General features: G+C 34.5%; 1 long non-coding RNA gene across 1 annotated transcript; it reads left to right on the plus strand.

The window, feature by feature from the left end:
- Positions 1-1,831: 1,831 nt before the first annotated feature.
- Positions 1,832-2,899, plus strand: LOC111888686 (uncharacterized). Its single transcript, XR_002849286.3, has 2 exons — positions 1,832-2,319; positions 2,513-2,899. It is a non-coding gene; the product is annotated as an uncharacterized LOC111888686 (long non-coding RNA).
- The last annotated feature ends 8,861 nt before the right edge of the window (positions 2,900-11,760 follow it).

The raw sequence follows: 11,760 nt of genomic DNA on the forward strand, positions 1-11,760 counted from the left end.
CTAAGAACAGTCATGGGATTCGCATGAGATAATTTTGCTACCATTCTTCCAAGCTGTTTTAGATTTTCCTTTGTAAGCCGTTTCAAGGTCTGTCTAGTCTCCAACTGTATTTGCGGATTAATCTAGAATGATCAAAGGAAGAAGGGACAATGAATCAAATTTTATATGTTGCTCAATCAGGGATAATAAGAGCAAAGAAAATAAATTGATGTTTGTTTTTTAAATAATAAATTAAATTAGCCTTTTGTCAATCCCTTTTTCTCTTCTTCAAACTCTCTGATGTAGTAGTGATCATAAAAAAATAATAATAAAACCTTTAAAATAACAATATGTAGAAACTTTTGTGAAATAACAGTTTTGGGATTCTTGAGTTGCTTGTTTCGTTAAGAGTTCTTCGCCTAAATGAACAAAGATAAATGTTTTATCATATTGATTATGTACTAAAATTGCTAGTCATTACCTTCTTCCATAACTTGAGTGATGATTTCATCCTTTTCCTTGAGAAGAGCAACATCATCACTCTTTTTATTTTTCTCTCTACGTAGGGTATCTCTTTCCCTTATGAGAGCATAAACCTGCCAATATAAGGATTTTTTTATCCATCAACAAGTGATATTTTAAATATTTTATCTTTCTCCTTAAATATTTCTCCTTAAACCAGTTGGACGAATAAATCTCTCATATTTTGGAGCAGGTTTTCTTGTGAAACCTTGTCCTACAAATGTCACTTTTGTGATCATCCTCTTCCATTGTTTCGCTGCAATCAATCAACGTAACTTATTTGCTTACAAACAATATCATCATTATCATTTCTAGAGCAATTTATTACCTTGGTGCTCTACTGCTTGTCGCCAACACAATCTTCAACAGGCAAAGCTATCTCTTCTTTACAATCACTTTGTACATTTGCATGAGAACAGTATATGAAGTCACATCTATCCTAATCCTAAACTCTTTGGGATATGCAAAAGCAACCATAACAACAACTGCCCAACCGAAGCCAATAAGAAACCCACCACGATCAAACATTCACCTTATTTCTTACAAAAGGGTAATATAGATAAAATCACAAAATATGAGTAAATTTCCTACCAAATGAAATTACTTGTTCACATCCTTTTGCTCTACATCGGTAAATTTCAGCAACAGGATGGCCTTCATGTCCATGTGCTAACTGATGGGTTTTGGTCATAAGACATCGTATGTGCTCATACAAACCCTAATGCTTGGATCTAGGTTTCTCTATTATACATGCAAGTCATCCAAGGCTATAAACCCTAATTCTAGCATATGGGAATCGATATTAACATATAATTAGGTTTAAGATATTACCTTGATTGTTATGTGGCAATAACAATCCCAATTCCTCCTTGAATTGACTTTGGAAGGCTTAGAGTCACAAGTGTCACTCCTCTAATGGTTCACAAACACCATAAGCAAGAGGATGAAGAGGAGAGAGGATGGAGGCTACCAAAACTCGTGTGAAACCCTAGCAAGAAGCTTGTCCACGTTTTTGGTCCTTAAAGGATCTATATATAGTGAGACAATTAGGGTTATGATCAAACTTTTGGAACAACACATGAAACTACTTGGCAATAAAAACAAATCGACTCTTTTGGAACAGCACATGGAAACATACATAGTTATTATTTATAATAGCAAATATTTAGAATTCCTTGATCATAATACATTATAATACATTGTAATTTTGTTTCTTGAGTGCTTCAAACAATAATGAAGGAAATACTCAAATTGCCCTTAGTGGGTCGTGAATTTACCTAGTATATACATATAAAAACCTTCTTTTTCTCGTCCCGCCAAAATCATATTTGCAATACGTCACCTACATTCTAAACGATGCCATTGACGTCGTTTCACACTGCCTCATTTTTTCTCCGGTGTGCCTTATCCGGTTTCCCGGTTACCTTCCCTACCATACAACCGCTGACACCACTAGATATATTTTCTGATAGATCTGCCCAACATGCCATCGCTCCCCCGTTGATTTACTTCTTCAAGAACTTCATCGAAGGATCAGGAAACAACTGTACACTCTGCCCCCTTTTTCCTTCCCGTATTTGGAGCACCGGTCTCCTCCTTCTCCATACCACCGCTCCCTCTCATCCAATCATATTCAATATTTTTCCTTTTCTTTCTGTTTATGATTGCGATCTGGAATTTTTAACATGACAAATTACTTGGATTTCCTCCCTCTAATCCAGTCATCTCACCCACAGTCATGACTCTTACTTCTTTTTGTTTTGGTCTATGTGTGTTATAGAACACAAACAGATGGAAGGAAGACGAAGACTGAATCTGGTAAAATATTTCTTCTTCATCTCATATCAACCATATTTTGCCCTAATTTTCCCTGATTAGGGTTTTCAGTTTCACCAAGATGGTCGATTACTCTGACAGTTTTGTATATTAATTAACGTAAACCTTTTTAGTCTTTTTCTCAAAGATCTTACTCTTTTATTATTATTGATCATCCAAATTTTTATGGTTTTAGGTTAAAGGATCTGAAATTGTTACTTATGGAAGAGGTTTTGTTGCATACACAACCAATGTAAACGGAAAGGATTTTTTGTGTTTATAATGTATATCTTGTTAGACATGACAGGCCCTTGAATTCGCATATCCTGTGCCACTTTCCTTATTTTCTATGTTCCAGACTCGGGACAACCATCCCCCCATCTTCCTGTTGTTTTTCCTTGCCCCTCATTCCTGTACCACTCATCCTGAGCCACATCCCTGGTCAACCCCAATCCCTTGATCCTACAGCTATACCATCCTCCCTTATAACTTTTAGATTTATTTTAAAACAGTTAGCTGTCTACTCATGACATTTGTGAAGAAAGATATTGCATTCCAAGTCTTTAGACCATTGTTCATACAACTTTTGCAACTGGTTCAACATGTACAAATCATAGGGTATTCAATTTTATAGTCTTATTAATTATATTACCTTATTATATGAAAAAAATGTTCTCACTAATAGTTTAATGTAAGATTTTATTTTCTAATTTTCACCACAGTTTAATCCAATGTTTATATATGGTTCTACAATGTTTGACCATTTATCAAATGCTAACAGAACATTCATTAATCTAGGCATGAGCACCATTATATAATCTGGTCTTTCTTGTGTACATGATACAACCTATTGGATTGTTTGTCCATTAACTTTTTAGTTGGTAAGCTTAACCAAGTCTTGATTTAGGTTTAAATAAGTTCTTTGATTGGGTTTGAGGCTTCTGTATGGCTTTTTGACCTACCATATTAACAAATCACGTGCACTACGATTCATAGTTTATCAGGTAATAATAAAGAGACCTTTATTGCTTGAACTCCCATCGTTTACATTTTGTTTCAAAGGATAGCAAGAAGACTTAGATATGCTTACCAATTTTAGTGACATTGGCCATGAATTAATAATATGTTGATGGTTTTACTGAATTAGCCTAAATTTTAGTTGAAATTACGAACATCAACTGATAATGGGTACTTCTTGGTTTTTACTTTTTACGCATGTAAGCCTATAAGCATAACCACCCGGAAATAAACTAGGCATAGATCTATCCACAATATCAGAGCATGATATAAATCAGGATTTAACTATAAATTAAAGACATTAACCTAGAGATGCTCGAATGATATATTTACTAAACCATAGGTACAGCAAGATGCAGAGCATTGAATGCCAAAGACTCCAATATTGACATAACCCACAATTAAAGATTCTTCTCAACGGGTCAACAGAGATATGATTCCCATGTAAAATCCCACCCCCATACAGCCACTACATAAACTCAGTAGTAAAAGTAAACCCACACTAATAAACAAGACAGTACCAAAGGGTTAAGGTGTTTGTTGATATACCCATATAGAAAACATTCTGCCTTTTTTATTATTATTTCTTTATAGTTAAGTGTTTCTTCATTATGTGTTTCTTTGAGATTATTGAAATATCCATTTAAAAAAGATTTTCGGTTTTTTATTTCTTTGATTTTAATGTATTCTTGATGATAACAAAATACACAACTTGATTTTTATTACTAATCAAGTTTCTTTTGCTGATTTTTTTATCTTTAATTTGATTTGGTTTTTTCTCATGTCGGAAATATTTATAGAGTTTACAATTTTAGACAAAACACACATGAGGAAGGATAGAGCACAAATTTCTTGGGGTAGATATTCATAGGTTGACTATTCATTTGAACTTGATTATGTAATTCTCAAGTTTGGTTATTAAGTAAATTAATATTTACAAAGTTTTCCCTTTTTTGTGATTATGGGCTTAATACTGTTTCTTTCTTTTAATTTAGAAGAGGTGTTTAGTAAGAAGGATCATGTTAATTGTAATCTATGCAATTGATAGCACTTTTAGCTTTTTGAGGAAAATATTCTTCCTACTACTCAATACTCAAACCAAAATGAAACATTTTTTTTTATAAAAAAGCAGTTGTAATATTTAACACAATTATGCTCTCAAACAATCATTTGGGAAAAAAGTTGGTATTACATAACTTATAAAACACCTAAAAATATATACATGTTAGCTCTCATATACTTTAAGGTGTTTTCTAAGTTCTTTAGTGCCAAACTTTTCTCGTATGGTTTTTACATAACATATTTTTGTTATGCAATGAAAAGAATGGTTGGCATTTGCCTTTTTTTGTAACAAAATGCATACCAAGTTTGCAATAAATATACTTGGTATTATAGCTTGTATAATTCCAAATCAACCAAAGCATATTTTCTTAATTTTTTTTTCACATGGTTCCTAACAGGAAGGTATTTTGCAACTTATTAGTAGGTTTCCATCACTAAGACCTTATTTAGAACGATGGACAAAACATCAAGATTGCTTGAAATTGGATTCTCCGAATTTGAAATTTTTATAGCCATTGAGAAAATGGTGAGTATATCTTCATAATATCACAACTCTCTAGAAAATGTTTTAAAGTCTTGAATCCTTTTAATTCATGGTTAAGTCCTTAGGTCATTTTAAACCAATAAATAGTGGACATAGCAATAAAGATCAATGGGCAATCAAGGAACAAGTGGCTAAAACCTTTAATTAGAAATCCAAGATGTATTTTATAATTAATCCCAATTGCCCTCGATAGGTTGTCCATAAGGCCAAAAATTATATCAGGAAATCATAATGGATTTTCATCCATTTGTTTATTATCACAATGTACGTCATTTTCTTTTTGTTATTCATACATTATATATTGAAAATTCACTCATTTATAGCATTATACTTTATGTTTTTGGTTATTAGCACAATATACATTAGACAATTGTATAACAATACACAAATTACTATCGTGGGTCGTGCTAAGCACGGGCCTCAAACTTTTCTAGTATATATATATATATATATATATATATATATATATATATATATATATATATATATATATATATATATATATATATATATATATATATATATATATATGAAGAGAAAGCATACCAGTTTGTTGTTTCAGCATACTCCCGATCCTACAATATTAATATTTTAATAGAAGGATTTCCCAAGGGGCAACCTCTTCCACCATAAACAGGAAACCGTAAATCAATTTTGAAAAAAGGACATGGGGAGACCAAAGAAGAGACAAAGATAGAAGAGAGGATCAGAAACTCAATAGCAAACAAAAAAAATTAAAACCCTAGATAATAATCTGAAAGTCGATTAAATTTCTCGAAGTAGGGAAACATTTGCAGGTTTTGTTGAACACCGGAAGCAAGTGTAGCAAAATTAGAATCCAAAATTACATACCTGCGAAACCAGAGCATCTCCCAGCGGGTGTGTGTATCCAATTTTATAGGTTTTCTCATTGAAACGTTGAGTGAAGTGGGCGTATTTGGAAACGTATAAAAGCTGTAGAAGAGAAAAAGGGTTTATATAGAAGGTGAGGCGTTGAAGGAGAAACGACAATAATGGGATTGGATCGATGAAATGGTAATTTGCGTCGTTTGAGGGTTAGAACAGCTTGATTTGGTTTTAGACGGCCTGAAATGCAAACCGTCAGAGAGAATAGTTGTGATGGTGGAGTCGGTTCCTTCTTCAGGCAATGTAATCCTTGAAAACCGACGTTAATGGTGTCGTTTAAAATATAGGTGACGGGGTGTTCTATGAAGGGTGTAAATTTGATTTTGGCGGCACGAGAGAAACAAAGTTTTCATATATAGTAATGATATATAGACACACACACACACACTAGGTACGTTAGAGGCACGTGCTTAGCACGACCCACCCCTGACAAATTTGCTAACTTCTTCACGTGAAGGGTAATGTGGGTATTTCATTCACAAAAATGTGGAAATTAAAATGCCATATTTCAATGGTTTTTTCACAATACAAAGGCCTAATAAGTAAAATTTTTAGTACAATGTGCTAATAAAAAAAATAAGAGTAGGATGCTATAATACATAAATAACTATCAAATAGGTTTCCTTCGAGCAAAACACAATAGAGCTTGGAGACCTCTACTCAAGGCTCGGTCAAACAATAACCTTGTTTGGGAAGATACAGAAGGGAACCATGTCAACATGACAATTAGCATAAATATCATTAATCCCATTTAGCCTAATCGTTAACTCTCATTTTTAGACAAATGGGTAAAACTCATCATATATCTACACTCTACTTCATCCATTTAGCATTTGATGGAATAGAAAAGTCAACAAAACATAACTTAAAACATACAATTATCACGAAAGATGCAGTTCTTACAAAAGCAAAGAAATTTTTTTACCTACATTTTAAACATAAAAGGGTATAATAGGCATTTACTAATTCAAACAGTTCATTTAATGGTAAATGACCGTTTATTCTCATCCACATGGCTTATTCAACTGAAATAATAGTGTATTAAAATCGAGAAAAACCGACAAATATATTCCTTTTTCTCGATATTGTTATAATTTTGTAGACTTTTAAAGTACATTATTGTAATATCAGGAAATGAAGTTGTAGGACCTTATAATAAACAAATTAATCGAAGTATTTTGTTATTTTTTGCATTTAATGCTTTTAGCCCTTAATTACACAAATTTAGATGAAAAAAGAAAATGAAGATGTTCGTTGAAAAAAGAAAATGAAGCCTCTTTTTAGAATATTGTGATTTAAGATGAACCAGGACAAATTTGGCAACTGGTCTAATCAGAATCTAACCTCCACTAACTCAAATCACATTGATAATAGACATAAGAGGTGTTGATTACAAACCATTGTTACCTTGGTGCTCTACTACTCGTCGCCAACACCATCTTCAACAGGCAAAGCTATCTCTTCTTTACAATCAATTTATACATTTACATGAGAACAATATATGAAGTCACATCTATCCTAATCCTAAACTCTTTGGGATATGCAGAAGCAACCATAGCAACAACTGCCCAACCGAAGCCAATAAGAAACCCACCAAGATCAAACATTCACCTTATTTCTTACAAAAGGGTAATATAGATAAAATCACAAAACATGAGTAAATTTCCAACCAAATGAAATTACTTGTTCACATCCTTTTGCTCCAGATCGGTAAATTTCAGCAGCAGGAAGGCCTTCATGTCCATGTGCTAACATGATTCCCAATTTCTACAAGAACATAAGCGAAAAAAAAACAATAATAATAATCAATCTTTTTGCTCAATTATTTTCAAAATTTTAGTTCCAATATAAAAATGTAACAACCAATGATAGTAACTTTTTTAGTTCAAGCAGAGGATTTTTATGAATCAGTGATCAGAGTGGATTAGGTTACAAAAAATTTAGTTATTTGCAGGCTGGAAAGCTTCTTAGAGGTAATAATTAAGTACGTGTGAGTTTTGTCGATGATGTTCCAGTTTCATTCATTTGACAGTAAACATACAATTGAATTAGAATATGAAAATCAAACTTAACGGTAAATAAATTCTATCCTTTGTTAAGGAATCCAAGAAGATCGTAAATTCCCAAGAGACGAAGATGAATCTGATCTGCACATTATGTGGCCTCCAGTTAGGGTTTTCTTTTCTGTGTATGATTTGGTCAGAGTGTTTCTTGCAGACTTGTTAATGGAAAAAAGGAATATGTGAGTAAATGGAGGACGATACACGTCAAGGCTATGTACTACTGGCTCATATGAAATTAGATTTCAGTTCTTTGGCATTTGGGTTCTATTCATCTCATCCTAAGTTGATTCTATAAGTAAGAATTTTCATCTTCCGAAAGCTTGGATTCAATATCATAATCCAAGGGAATCAAGTCCTGTTTCATCACATTCAAATTTGACCCTAAATCTAGACAGCAAGAATTTTCGTCCGTCGTGTCTACTAAGAAATGAGGCCTTATAAAATATGAAATGCAGAAACTGTGTGTATAAGTAGGAATCTTCATTTGGTTCTTGACACTCGAGTGTAAGATAACAAAATTTATTTTGGCCCCTGGTGCACCTCTTCTTTTGGGTTCCTATCAAGCATAGAGATGACATGAAAACCACAAGTCAAAAAAAAAAAAAAAATTACCCTTTTCAATTTTCATTAGCAAATAAATTGTGTCATATTTTTGAAGTACAGAACTACAATTTGTTATTGGATGTCTCTATTGTTTTCTAAATAACGCAAATATACCATTTCATCTGAGGATCCCTACATGTGATTCAAAATTTCCAAAAACGATATCAAACAAAAGCTACACACAGAATTGAAACATTAAAATTCCACAATAAATTTATGGTAAAAACTAAAGAGAAATAACAGAGAGGCTGGGTTTTTAAAGTAACAAAAATCTCAAGTTATCGCCCAAATGGGATAAATTACAACAAACCCTAAAAGTTGCCAAATGTCCAAATCTATCTATATCCTCTATATGGTCGTTTATATATATATATATATATATATATATATATATATATATATATATATATATATATATATATATATATATATATATATATATATATATATGAAGAGAAAGAATACCAGTTTGTTGTTTCACCATACTCCCGATCCTACAATATTAATATATTAATAGAAGGATTTCCCAAGGGGCAGCCTCTTCCACCATAAACAGGAAATCGTAAATCAATTTCTAAAGAGAGGACATAGGGAGACAAAGAGAGAAGAGAGGATCAGAAACTCAGTAGCGAACAAAAAAAAAATAAAACCCTGGATGGTAATCAGAAAGTCGATTAAATTTCTCGAAGTAGGAAAACATTCGCAGGTTTTGTTGACCACCGGAAGCAGGAATAGCAAAATTAGAATCCAAAATTACATACCTGCGAAACTAGAGCGTCTCTTAGTGGGTGTGTGTATTCAATTTTATGGGTGTCCTCGTTGAAATGTTGAGTGAAGTGGGCGTATTATGAAACGTATAAAAGCTGTAGAAGAGAAAAAGGGTTTATATAGAAGGTGAGGCGTTGAAGGAGAACCGACAATAATGGGATTGGATCGACATAATGGTAAGTTGCGTCGTTTGAGGGTTAGAACAGCTTGATTTGGTTTTAGACGACCTGACATGCAAACCGTCAGAGAGAATAGTTGTGATGGTGGAGTCGGTTCCTTCTTCCGGCAATGTAATCCTTGAAAACCGACGTTAATGGTGTCGTTTAAAATATAGGTGACGGGGTGTTCTATGAAGGGTGTAAATTTGATTTTGGCGGCACGAGAGAAACAAAGTTTCCTATATATATATATATACACACACACACACACGCACACACACGGTACGTTAAAGGCACGTGCTCAACACAACTGTAACACTCTAAAAATTCCAACCAATTTAAACTTTTGTAAAACAACCTACTTTCATAAAGTTATTACAAAAAGGTTTTCAATACATTTATTATCAGAGTATTCTCAGAACAATATCATAAAACATAAACATGAGGAGCGTTACGATCATGTCTTTGCCTTGCAACGGTCTCCTGAAGTACTTGAAACATTTAAACCACAACTGTAAGCCCGAAAGCTTAGTAAGTTACCCCCAAAATACCAACCACATATACCATACACGTAACATATCATATCATAACGGAACAAAACAACCATGCACTTTGGGTCTACTGTGTGACTGGTCCGCCGCACCGGCCTACAGTCCACCTGGTCCACCCTCCGAATCTAGCCATATACATCGAGTCTACAGTATGATTGGTCCGCCCGCACTAGGCCTTCAGTCGACCTGGTCCACTCTCCGAGCCTCGGCACGTCTGGTCTGCCCTCTCGGGGCCTTCAGCCTATCCGGACCGCTCGCTGGGCCTTTGGGACAACCGGTTCGCCCATGGTGTGTTGGCCTACAGCACAAAGCAGGACCCGCCTCAACCCAACCCTAGTCCAACAACCATGTGCACATAACATACAATCATATATCGAATCACAACTAATCAAACCGATCTTTAGCAGATCACATACAAAGCACATCCTTACCAGGATTCCGTCCTAACCGGTCACTAGCATAACATCATCCTATAAACTAGGATACCAACCCTAACCTCTCTAACATATACCATCCTAACTACCAGGATGTAAACATAACAAAGCAATAACATAACAACAACTACCCGGATTTCCATCCGATAAAGGTCATGCTTTGGTGCTTTAGACCCTGTTGATATAGTGAGGATAACTCACCTCGCAACTGCCGAAACTCTGAACTGAAGAAGCAGATTCCCGAACCACCGCCTCACCAAAAATCCCGAACTATCCGAAGCAGCAAAACAATCATTAGCACAATATCCTTCCAAGGGTAAATTAACCAATTTACCCTTAACTCAATCTGGTCCAATACTAAGGCCCATAATCAAAATATGAAAGGTCCAACACTAGGTAAGCTCTCAAGCCCACTAGTGGCCCAAAGACCAAAAGTCCGAAGCAAAACCCAATATTGGCCCAATTTATTAAATTGGGCTCACCTCACCAAATGGGCCTAGATCCAAGGTCCATAATAATTAGTGAGTCCAAAATACTCCATCCATAATGTCCGGTCACGGCCCAAGCTCTAATAGTCTAATAACAGCCCAATCTCTTAAGGCCCAAAATGAAAACCCATCAGAGAGAGTATGCTGGGCGTACAACAATGCTCGCTGATTGGGATCGGGACACAGACCCACTACGCTGCGCGTACTCCCATTTACGCGGGGCGTAACTTCGCTGAACTACAACTTCTCATAAGATCTTAATGGCTTAAGCTCTTAAGCCCAAACTTCAGATCCATAGACCAAATATGCCTAGGATTCATAAAGTCTCAAACTTTATTACTTGGGACGTCCGTAAAGCTCTTAATCCAATGTCTTAATCCATTAAGACCTATCTGTTGGATTAGTGTCTAAGTCCATAACTATTTTGGTATGTACTTGACCCGATAGTGCATGGTCCTTTTGGGTTGCCTTCACCAAAGCAACTTGATAGGATGAATTATGGAGAGAAATGATTAGTTATGATTTATTAATATATTATGAGAATAATATATTAAAGTAGAAATCATATTGTTTAATTAATATTAGTCAAGAATTAAAAAGAATTAAGTTTGTGGCTAAAAGACATTAATTAAACTTAAAGGACTAGAACTGTCAATTATGTGATAGTTAAATATTGGGCTAATAGACTCCATATTAGAGGGGTGGACAAATTCTATGGGGAAACCCATTAGAAATCGTCCTAGGCCTCTAAGGAGGGAGTCCATGGGTTGCTTAGGGCCTAAGCATCCAAATTAGGGTTTCCTTGTTAGATAACCCTAATAGTCTCACTATTTAAAGGACCCTTGAGACC

This window comes from Lactuca sativa, chromosome 2, assembly GCF_002870075.4.
Source record: "Lactuca sativa cultivar Salinas chromosome 2, Lsat_Salinas_v11, whole genome shotgun sequence".
Classification (NCBI taxonomy): Eukaryota; Viridiplantae; Streptophyta; class Magnoliopsida; order Asterales; family Asteraceae; genus Lactuca; species Lactuca sativa.